Source organism: Monodon monoceros, unplaced genomic scaffold (genome assembly GCF_005190385.1).
Source record: "Monodon monoceros isolate NGI ecotype Baffin Bay Population unplaced genomic scaffold, NGI_Narwhal_1 Super_Scaffold_15, whole genome shotgun sequence".
NCBI classification, from domain to species: domain Eukaryota; kingdom Metazoa; phylum Chordata; class Mammalia; order Artiodactyla; family Monodontidae; genus Monodon; species Monodon monoceros.
In genome coordinates this window covers 24,810,262-24,822,741 of record NW_021703771.1, presented here as the reverse complement: position 1 = coordinate 24,822,741, position 12,480 = coordinate 24,810,262, and the positions used below count along the sequence as shown (strand labels likewise).

The following is a 12,480-nucleotide window of genomic DNA, read 5'->3' as shown; positions in this document are numbered from 1 at the left end:
GCAGGTGCGCAGGGAGTGGGTGGGAGGCTGCTGCACAGGTGCGTTAGCCCTTTGACAGAAGGCAGATCGCTCTGCCTCGAGCCTCACAGCTGGTGGGTGGAAGGAAGGGTCTCCAGCACTCGGTCCTGCGTAGGATAGGGAGGCCCCCATGAGCCCTGGGCTGCAGGCAGCCTGCCCCCACCCAAGTTCCTGCTTAGGGCCCCAAGTTCCTGGCTTTCCTGGTCTGTTTGTCCCTTCACGGGTATGCTAAAGAACCAAATCCTGCAGTCAATTGGATGCCAGGCGAGGGGACCCTCCAGGACTCTTGACCAAGGGAAGGGTCGTCAGGACCAGCTCCACCTGCCATTTACCAGGAGCTTAGAGTCTGTGGAGGGGGATCATATCCAGCTGTGTTCCCTGCTGGCCAGGATCCATCCTCCACTCATCCTCCCAGACCTCAAGCACCTCCTCCCCTGGCCTGCAGGCTGCAAGGAACCCGAGTCCTCCGGAAAGCGTCAGGGAGGGAGGAGGCGAGGGGGCGGTACTTGGGGGGCCGTGGTCCACCCCCAGCGCCGGCGCCCTTCTTCCTGCTGCTCGCCCCGCCCTGCTCCGGCACGTCGAGCTCGTGGATGGCGGTGCCGCACAGCGTGCGCGCATGGATCCGCAGCTGAGCCGGATGCTGCCGCTTCCGCAGAAGCATCTTGGCTGTCCGCCAGGGTCTAAGCAGCAAGGCGGTGGGCCAGGCCACTGGGCATGCTCAGCTCGATGGCACCTTCGGCCAAGGCCTCAGGAGGCGCACACAGAGGCCACGCCGCTGCTCCTGAGGCGGGTGAGGACGTCCACGGGGGCCTGGGGCACCTCCTCCCCCGGTCCGCAGGCCCCCATTAGGGTCCGCAGGAGCCGGGGCTTGTTGCTCCTGGAGTGGCGGCCCTGCTTCCCCACCACGGCCCCCTCCTCGGCTACTCAGGGCAGGTTGGACGAGCCTACCGGCAGCACTCGCGGGATCTGGGGCAGCAGCTCCTCCAGGTGCTCCGAGAGACCCCTGGCGCCCACGGACATCAGCCTGTGCTCGCGGTGACCACGGGAGCCATGTCCGCCAGGCCGGCCTGCAGGATGTCGGGTTGGTGGCAATGGGAGCAGCTCTGCAGCACTTCCCGGCTGGAATGGGTGGTCTGGCAGCCAGGGGCTGGGAAGCGACTGAGGTTCCTGTCAGTCTGCGTGCTGGTCAGTGCGGGCTGAGCCTCGGCTTTTCCTGTTCGGATGAGGGCCCCGCCGTGTGGCCCACGGCGAGGAAGCCAGGCGCCGCGGGACAGGACTCCTCCGCCATCACTGCGCCCAGTCCAAGAGTCGTCAATATCTGATCTGAATGGTAAGTTCTGAGAAATTCTAGTCGGTTATTGCATCAGGTTTTGTCTCTTCTGTGTTCTTACCTACATCTTCACGTTCTGTATCCCCTTTTAGAAGGATTTGGAAACTTAACATCTGTCGTGCGTTTCTCTTATTTTCTCTTTATTCGTGCAGACTTCTTATAAAAAATCCTCGGTTCTGCGTCGTCCATTCGTTCTTCGAGGGTCTTGTTTGCTTTTCATGCCATCTATTTGACTTTATTCAATAGTGTCTTTCCCAAAACCTCTAAGAGATTTATATTCATGACTGTTCTCCTTTCGTGTGACCCCTTTATCTGTGATATTTATAATGATTATTTGAATGTCTTTTTATGATTTTCTAGTAACTTTTTAGTGGGAGTCAGTTTCTTTCTTTTATGTACTTTTGTTTTTGTAAATATTTCTGATGGTGTGTTTATTTTCTATGAAATGATTCCCTGATATTTTCCTAGGTAAGTTTTGCTTTCTGGCTTATAACTTTTTTTTTAATTTGAATTTTATTTTTTGTACAGCAGGTTCTTATTGGTTATCTATTTTATACATATTAGCATATATATGTCAATCCCAATCTCCCAGTTCATCCCACCACCACCACCCCCCACCACTTTCCCTCCTTGTGTCCATACGTTTGTTCTCTACATCTGTGTCTCTATTTCTGCCTTGCAAACCAGTTCATCTGTGCTGGTTTTCTAGATTCCACATATATGTGTTAATATACAATATTTGGTTTTCTCTTTCTGACTTGCTTCACTCTGTATGACAGTCTGTAGATCCATCCACATCTCTACAAATGACCCAATTTCGTTCCTTTTTATGGCTGACTAATATTCCATTGTATATATGTACCACATCTTCCTTATCCATTTGTCTGTCGATGGGCATTTAGGTTGCTTCCATGACCTGGCTATTGTAAACAGTGCTGCAGTGAACATTGGGGTGCATGTGTCTTTTTGAATTATGGTTTCTCTGGGTATATGCCCAGCAGTGGGATTGCTGGGTCATATGGTAGTTCTATTTTTAGTTTCTTAAGGAGCCTCCATACTGTTCTCCTTAGTGGCTGTATCAATTTACATTCCCACCAACAGTGCAAGAGTGTTCCCTTTTCTCCACACCCTCTCCAGCATTTGTTTGCAGATTTTCTGAGGATAACTGGCTTATACTTCTAATCTTGGCTTACAATTATGGTTTTCCTTCTCCTTCATTCTTTTAGCCACGTCTCAATTTTTTTTTTTGTTTCTAATAGTATTTTTATTTCTTTTTATTTTTTTTAACATCTTTATTGGAGTATAATTGCTTTACAATGGTGTGTTACTTTCTGCTATATAACAAAGTGAATCAGCTATACATATATCCCCATATCCCCTCCCTCTTGCGTCTCCCTCCCACCCTCCCTATCCCACCCCTCTAGGTGGTCACAAAGCACCGAGTAGATATCCCTGTGAGATGCGGCTGCTTCCCACTAGCTATCTGTTTTACATTTGGTACTGTATATATGCCCATGCCACTGTGTCACTTCGTCCCAGCTTACCCTTCCCCCTCCCCGTGTCCTCAAGTCCATTCTCTACATCTGTGTATTCCTGTCTTGCCCCTAGGTCCATCAAAACCATTTTTTTTTTAAGATTCCATATATATGTGTTAGCATACAGTATTTGTTTTTCTCTTTCTGACTTACTTCACTCTGTATGACAGATTCTAGGTCCATCCACCTCACCACAAATAACTCAATTTCGTTTATTTATATGGTTGAGTAATATTCCATTGCATATATGTGCCACATCTTCTTTATCTGTTCATCTGTTGATGGACACTTAGGTTGCTTCCATGTCCTGACTATTGTAAATAGTGCTGCAATGAACATTGTGGTACATGACTTTTTTTGAATTATGGTTTTCCCAGTGTATATGCCCAGTACTGGGATTGCTGTGTCATATGGTAGTTCAATTTTTAGTTTTCTAAGGAGGCTCCATACTGTTTTCCACAGTGGCTGTATCAATTTACATTCCCACCAACAGTGCAAGAATGTTCCCTTTTCTCCACATCCTCTCCAGCATTTATTGTTTGTAGGTTTTCTGATGATGACTGGCTTATACTTCTAATCTTGGCTTCCAATTGTGGCTTTCCTTCTCCTTCATTCTTTTAGGCACGTCTCAATTTTTTTTTCTCAGTTTCTAATAGTATTTTTATTATGACATACTCTATTATGTCATAGAGTGTTCTGCCTATGTTTTCCTCTAAGAGTTTTATAGTGTCTGGCCTTACATTTAGGTCTTTGATCAATTTTGAGTTTATTTTTGTGTATGGTGTTAGGGAGTGTTCTAATTTCATTCTTTTACATGTAGCTGTCCAGTTTTCCCAGCACCACTTATTGAAGAGGCTGTCTTTTCTCCATTGTATATTCTTGCCTCCTTTATCAAACATAAGGTGTTTGATATGTACATGGGTTTATCTCTGAGCTTTCTATCCTATTCCATTTATCTATATTTCTGTTTTTGTGCCAGCACCATACTGTCTTGATTACTGTAGCTGTGTAATATAGTCTGAAGTCACAGAGCATGATTCCTCCAGCCCCATTTTTCCTTCTCAAGATTGCTTTGGCTATTCGGGGTCTTTTGTGTTCCCATACAAATTGTGAATTTTTTTGTTCTAGTTCTGTGAAAAATGCCATTTGTAGTTTGATAGGGATTGCTTTGAATCTGTAGATTGCTTTGGGTAGCATAGTCATTTTCACAATGTTGATTCTTCCAATCCAAGACCATGGTATGTCTCTCCATCTGTTTGTATCATCTTTAATTTCTTTCATCAGTGTCTTATAGTTTTCTGCATACAGGTCTTTTGTCTCCTTTGGTAGGTTTACTCCTAGGTATTTTATTCTTTCTGTTGCAGTGGTAAATGGGAGTGTTTCCTTAATTTCTCTTTCAGATTTTTCAGCACTAGTATATAGGAACGCAAGAAATTTCTGTGCATTAATTTTGTATCCTGCTACTTTACCAAATTCATTGATTAGCTCTAGTAAATTTCTGGTACCATCTTTAGGATCTGAGGCCTTTAGTTTTCTGGTAGCATGTCATCTGCAGACAGTGACAGCTTTACTTCTTTTCCGATTTGGATTCCTTTTCTTCTCTGACTGCTGTGGCTAAAACTTCCAAAACTATGTTGAATAATAGTGGTGAGAGTGGGCAACCTTGTCTTCTTCCTGATCTTAGTGGAAATTTTCAGTTTTTCACCTTTGAGAATGATGCTGGCTGTGGGTTTGTCATATATGGCTTTTATTATGTTGAGGTAATTCCCTCTATGCCTACTCTCTGAGGGTTTTGATCATAAATGTGTGTTGAATTTTGTCAAAAGCTTTTTCTGCATCTATTGAGATGATCATATGGTTTTTCTCCCTCAGTTTGTTAATATGGTGTATCATATTGATTGATTTGCATATATTGAAGAATTCTTACATTCCTGGGATAAACCCCACTTGACCATGGAGTGTAATCCCTTTAATGTGCTGTTGGATTCTGTTTGCTAGTATTTTGTTGAGGATTTTTGCATCTATGTTCATCAGTGATATTGGCCTGGAGTTTTTTTTTGTGTGTGTGACATCTTTGTCTGGTTTTGGTATCAGGGTGATGGTGGCCTCGTAGAATGAGTTTGGGAGTGTTCCTCCCTCTGCTATATTTTGGAAGTGCTTGAGAAGTATAAGTGTTAGCTCTTCTCTAAATGTTTGATAGAATTTGCCTGTGAAGCCATCTGGTCCTGGACTTTTGTTTGTTGGAATATTTTTAATCACAGTTTCGATTTCAGTGCTTGTGATTGGTCTGTTTATATTTTCTGTTTCTTCCTGGTTCAGTCTTGGAAGATTGTGCTTTTCTGAGAATTTGTCCATTACTTCCAGGTTGTCCATTTTATTGGCATATAGTTCCTTGTAGTAATATCTCATGATCCTTTGTATTTCGGCAGTGTCAGTTGTTACTTCTCCTTTTTCATTTCTAATTCTATTGATTTGAATCTTCTCCCTTTTTTTCTTGATGAGTCTGGCTAATGGTTTATCAATTTTGTTTATCTTCTCAAAGAACCAGCTTTTGGTTTTATTGATCTTTGCTATTGTTTCCTCATTTCTTTTTCGTTTATTTCTGATCTGATCTTTATGATTTCTTTCCTTCTGCTAACTTTGGGTTTTCTTTGTTCTTCTTTCTCTAATTGCTTTAGGTGTAAGGTTAGGTTGTTTATTTGAGATGTTTTATACCAAAATTTTAACTGAAGCTATTTAAATCTTTTAAATGAATTCATTTAAAATATTTTATTTTCTATTAGAGCAAAGTGATCACCCTAATAATTGCACATGCGTTTATAATTAAATAGTACATTAAATGTGCATATTAATCTATATCTATATGCCTGAGAAAATATCAAATATAACTGAAAGATCTGGCATCATGTTTGTTTACACCCCTCTGAGGGGAAAAGTGGACTACAATAGCTTTAAGAGCTATTCACTTTCTTTTGTAGTGGACTACAGATGTACCTGGATAAACAGAAGGAGATGGCAAGTTAATAATGTTCAGCAGGATAGGGGAAAGCAAGGATGAATCCATTAACTGTAAAATGGTCAGCTAACTCCAGTACTTAGTAGTAATATGAAACCATCATCAAATAAGTTTGCAATAACTAAGAAAAACATAAAATACTAAGAAGAAATAGCATGGTTCTGTGAAAAGGAAAAGCAGAATTAAATGCAAGGTTTATTTCAGTGAATTGTGCTCATTAATTTAATATTCACAACTTAAAACCAAAGTTTACCAACCACAATGGTTTGAATATTGACGAAACATCTGCCAAGCCAGGCAGATAGTAGGTGCTCCATAATGTTAACTCGTGTGGTACTGATGGTGACACTGATGATGAGGATGCTCTTCTACACCCTCCTCTGTGCTTTGTACTCCTGTGTCCCAATGTATCTCAGTGGCCTGATGTTGCTCCTGGATTTCCTGTTGTTTACTTTTTTTCTGTTTACTCATACTTTTTTTTTTTTTCTTTTGCGCTACGCGGGCCTCTCACTGTTGTGGCCTCTCCTGTTGTGGAGCACAGGCTCCGGACGCGCAGGCTCAGTGGCCATGGCTCATGGGCCCAGCCCCTCCGCGGCATGTGGGATCTTCCCGGACCGGGGCACGAACCCGTGTCCCCTGCGTCAGCAGGCGGACTCTCAACCACTGCGCCACCAGGGAAGCCCTCAATTTCTTATGTTATGTTTTTGAATTATTATGCATTTATTAGTTTTAATAAATATTTTCTAATATTTCTATAGCTCCAATGGGAAGGCAGAAATTGTATTATATGTTTAGTCCATTATCTTGAAATTTTAAATGGTATTAACATTTGAGTGAAGGTTGTTTTCAATAAAATAAATATACATATTCTTAAATATTATGTTTTATTATAATCCTTAGAAATACTTTCATAATAAATTTATGACTATACAATTGTTACAAACATTTTCTATTGTACTTCACTTAAAATAAGTGGTTGTATGATTTTGCTCTTACAGTTTACTAAACCCAAAGGTTTGATCACATTTTGGCCTATAGTGTCTTCCAATATTTATAATGGGACTCTGGGTCGGGGGCCAGGGAGGCTGGCATCTCTTGCTTTAGCATCTGCTACATTGCCAATGTGAATAAATATAAACTAGGAAGGTGATAGCATCAGGAAATGAATTAAAAAACAAACAAATTATGTAAAAAGTAGAAAGAATGCCTCTGTATATATGATAGAATGGTGAATCACAGTTATATTTTAATTTGTACTAATATCAATCTCATTTTCTTGGACATGAAATCTCATGATGAAGAATGCCAGATATGGCCACTGTAAATGACACAGGGGTTCATGGGAGAATATTTTGCAGAATTATACACTATCCTAGAATTACCACGTTTTTCTTAAAACATTTATTATCCTGAAAAGACAGTGGAACTAAGCTGAGCTTATAAATTACACTGGCATAAAGGGAAAATGGGCTCTGAGAAATAGTGTAGCACTACTACAAGAATTTCATCCAGAAAACCTTCAGAGGATGGAAACGCAAGCAAACAGGAAATGAATGCTTTTTATTCTGATAGTCTACTGCATCGTGATGAGTAAAAGGCATTGCTACTGATAACCCTGAACACCATCCTATGAACGTCAAAATAAATACACCAAAAAGTTTATGACCAGAATAAAGTAAATGGTTCTGCCAAAATAATGGTGAGAAAAAGAAGGTGACTGATACAGCAGGAAGGCAGGGTAGATGGACCTTCATTCTCTCTCAATTCCTTCCCTTCATGGTCACTGCTGAAAACCTGAGTCAAAAAGCTAAGCGCTAGATCCACCAGAGGGCAGACAGCAGAAGCAAGAAGAACTACCATTCTTCAGCCTGTGGAACAAAAACCACATTCAGAGAAAGATAGACAAAATGAAAAGGCAGAGGACTATGTACCAGATGAAGGAACAAGGTAAAACTCCAGAAAAACAACTCAATGAAGTGGAGATAGGCAACCTTCCTGAAAAATAATTCAAAATATTGTTAGTGAAGATGATCCAGGACCTCAGAAAAAGAATGGAGGCAAAGATCGGGAAGATGCAGGAAATGTTTAACCAAGATCTAAAAGAATTAAAGAACAAACAAACAGAGGTGAATAACACAATAACTGAAATGAAAAATACACTAGAAGGAATCAATAACAGAATAACTGAGGCAGAAGAACGGATAAGTGACCTGGAAGACAGAATGGTGGAATTCACTGCTGCGGAAGAGAATAATGAAAAAAGAATGAAGGAAATGAAGACAGCATAAGAGACCTCTGGGACAACATTAAACACCACAACATTTGCATTATAGGGGTCCCAGAAGGAGAAGAGAGAGAGAAACGACCCGAGAAAAAATTCGAAGAGATTTAGTCGAAAACTTCCCTAACATGGGAAAGGAAATAGCCACCCAAGTCCAGGAAGCGCAGAGAGTCCCATACAGGATAAACCCAAGGAGAAACACAGTGAGACGCATAGTAATCAAATTGACAAAAATTAAAGACAAAGAAAAATTACTGAAAGCAACAAGGGAAAAACAACAAATAATATACAAGGGAACTCTCATAAGGTTAACAGCTGATTTCTCAGCAGAAACTCTACAAGCCAGAAGGGAGTGGCATGATATATTTAAAGTGATGAAAGGGAAGAACCTACAACCAAGATTACTCTACCTGGCAAGGATCTCATTTAGATTCTACGGAGAAATCCAAAGCTTTAAAGTCAAGCAAATGCTAAGAGAATTCAGCACCACCAAACCAGCTCTCCAAAAAATGCTAAAGGAACTTCTCTAAGTGGGAAACACAAGAGAAGAGAAGGACCTACAAAAACAAACCCATAACAATTAAGAAAATGGTAATACATACATATTGATAATTATCTTAAATGTGAATGGATTAAATGCTGCAACCAAAAGACCACAGGCTTGCTGAATGGATACAAAAACAAGACCCATATATATACTGTCTACAAGAGACCCACTTCAAACCTAGGGACACATACAGACTGAAAGTGAGGGGATGGAATGCAAAGGGAAATCAAAAGAAAGCTGGAGTAGCAATTCTAATATCAGACAAAATATACCTTAAAATAAAGACTGTTCAAAGAGACAAAGAAGGACACTACATAATGATCAAGGGATCAATCCAAGAAGAAGATATAACAATTATAAATATATGTGCACCCAACATAGGAGCACCTCAGTACGTAAGGCAACTGCTAACCTCTCTAAAAGAGAAAATCAACAGTAACACAGTAATAGTGGGGGACATTAATACCTCACTTACAGTGATGGACACATCATCCAGACAGAAAATTAATAAGGAAACACAAGCTTTAAATGACACAATAGACCAGAAAGATTTAATTGATATTTATAGAAAATTCCATCCAAAAACAGCAGATTACATGTTCTTCTGAAGTGCACATGGAACATCCTCCAGGATGGATCACATCTTGGGTCACAAATCAAGCCTTGGTAAATTTAAGAAAACTGAAATCATATCAAGCATGTTTTACAACCACAACACTATAAGATTAGAAATCAATTACAAGGGAAAAAAACGTAAAAAACACAGACACATGGAGGCTAAACAATACATTACTAAATAACCAAGAGATCACTGAAGAAATCAAAGAGGAAATCAAAAAATACCTAGAGACAAATGACAATGAAAACACACTGATGCAAAACTTATGGGATGCAGCAAAAGCAGTTCTAAGAAGGAATTTTATAGCAATACAATCTTACCTCAAGAAACAAGAAAAATCTCAAAAAACAATCTAATCTTACACCAAAATGAACTAGAGAAAGAAGAACAAACAAAACCCAAACTTAGTAGAAGGAAAGAAATCATAAAGATCAGATCAGAAATAAATGAAATAAAAATAAAACAATAGCAAAGATCAGTAAAACTAAAAGCTGGTTCTTTGAGAAGATAAACAAAATTGATAAACCTTTAGCCAGACTCATCAAGAAAACGAGGGAGAGGACTCAAATCAATAAAATTAGAAATGAAAAAGGAGAAGTTACAATGGACACTGCAGAAATAAAAAACATCATAAGAGACTACTACAAGCATCTCTATACCAATAAAATGGACAACCTGTAAGAAATGGACAAATTCTTAGAAAAGCACTACCTTCTGAGACTGAACCAGAACGAAACAGAAAGTATAAACAGACCAATCACAAGCACTGAAATTGAAACTGATTAAAAATCTTCCAACAAACAAAAGTCCAGGACCAGATGGCTTCGCAGGTGAATTCTATCAAACATTTAGAGAAGAGCTAACACCTATCCTTTTCAAAATCTTCCAAAAAATTGCAGAGGAAGGAATACTCCCAAACGCATTCTACAAGGCTACCATCACCCTGATACCAAAACCAGACAGAGATAATACAAAAGAAGAAAACACCAGGCCAATATCACTGATGAACACAGATGCAAAAATCCTCAACAAAATACTAGCAAACAGAATCCAACAACACATTAAAAGGATCATACACCATGATCGAGTGGGATTTATCCCAGGGATTCAAGGATTCTTCAACGTGCGCATATCAATCAATGTGATACACCATATTAACAAATTGAAGAATAAGAACCATATGATCATCTCAATAGATGCAGAAAAAGCTTTTGAGAAAATTCAACACCCATTTATGATAAAAACTCTCCAGAAAGTGGGCATAGAGGGTTCCTACCTCAATATTATAAAAGCCAAACTCACAGCAAACATCATTCTCAATGGTGAAAAACTGAAAGCATTTCCTTTAAGATCAGGAATAAGACAAGGATGTCCACTCTCACCACTGTTATTCAACATAGTTTTGGAAGTCCTAGCCACAGCAACCAGAGAAGAAAAAGAAATAAAAGGAATCCAAGTCGGAAAAGAAGAAGTAAAAGTGTCACTGTTTGCAGATGACATGATACTATACATAGAGAATCCTAAAGGTGCCACCAGAAAACTGCTAGAGCTAATCAATGAATTTGGAAAAGTTGCAGGATACAAAGTTAATGCCCAGAAATCTCCTGCATTCCTATACACTAACAACAAAAGATCAGAAAGAGAAATTAAGGAAACAAACCCATTCACCATTGCAACAAAAAGAATAAAATTCCCAGGAATAAACCTACCGGAGGAGGTAAAACACCTGTAGTCAGAAAACTGTAAGACACTGATGAAAGAAATCAAAGATCACATAAACAGATGGAGAGATATACGATGTTCTTGGATTGGAAGAATCAATATTGTGAAAATGATTATACTGCCCAAAGCCATCAACCGATTCAATGCAATCCATATCAAATTACCAGTGGCATTTTTTTTTTTTACAGAACTAGAACAAAATGTCTTAAAATTTATATGGAGACACAAAAGACCCTGAATAGCCAAAGCAGTCTTGAGGGAAAAAAACATAGCTGGAGGAATCAGACTCCCTGACTTCAGACTACTACAAAGCTACAGTCATCAAGACAATACAGTACTAGCACAAAAACAGAAATATAGGTCAGTGGAACAGAATAGAAAGACCAGAGATAAACCCACACATCTCTGGTCAACTAATCTATGGCAAAGGAGGCAAGGATATACAATGGAGAAAAGACAGTCTCTTCAATAAGTGGTGCTGGGAAAACTGGACAGCTATATGTAAAGAATGAAATTAGAACGCTCCCTAACACCATACACAAAAATAAACTCAAAATGGCTTAAAGACCAAATGTAAGACCAGATAGAGTAAAACATAGGAAGAACATTCTTTGACATAAACCACAACAAAGTCTTTTTGGACCCACCTCCTAGAGTAATGGAAATAAAAACATAAACAAATGGGACCTAATAAAACTTAAAAGCTTTTCACAGCAAAGGAAACTACAAACAAGACGAAAAGACAACCATCAGAATGGGAGAAAATATTTGCAAATGAATCAATGGACAAAGGATTAATTTTCAAAATATATGAACAACTCAAGCAGCTCACTATTAAAAACAATAACAACCCAATCAAAAAATGGGCGGAAGACCTAAATAGACATTTCTCCAAAGAAGGCATACAGATGGCCACAAAGCACAATGAAAGCTGCTCAACATCGCTAATTATTAGAGAAATGCAGATCAAAACTACAATGACATATCACTGCACACCAGTTAGAATGGGCATCATCAGAAAATCTGCAAACAACAAATGTTGGAGAGGGTGTGGAGAAAAGGGAACCCTCTTGCACTGTTGGTGGGAATGTAAATTGATACAGCCACTATGGAGAACAGTACGGAGGTTCCTTAAAAAACTAAAAATAGAATTACCATATGACCCAGCAATCCCACTACTGGGCATATACCCAGAGAAACCATAATTCAAAAAAGACACATGCACCCCAGTGTTCATTGCAGCACTATTTACAATAGCCAGGACATGGAAACAACCTAAATGCCCATTGACAGGCGAATGTATAAAGATGTGGTACATATATTACTCAGCCATGAAAAGGAACGAATTTGGGTCATTTGTAGAGATGTGGATGGATCTAGAGACTGTCATACAGAGTGAAGTAAGTCAGAAA

At 39.7% G+C, this 12,480-nt stretch overlaps 1 pseudogene; it reads right to left on the bottom strand.

Moving 5' to 3' along the window:
* Positions 1-436: 436 nt before the first annotated feature.
* Positions 437-12,480, bottom strand: part of LOC114895873 — a 38,016-nt pseudogene continuing 25,972 nt past the window's right edge.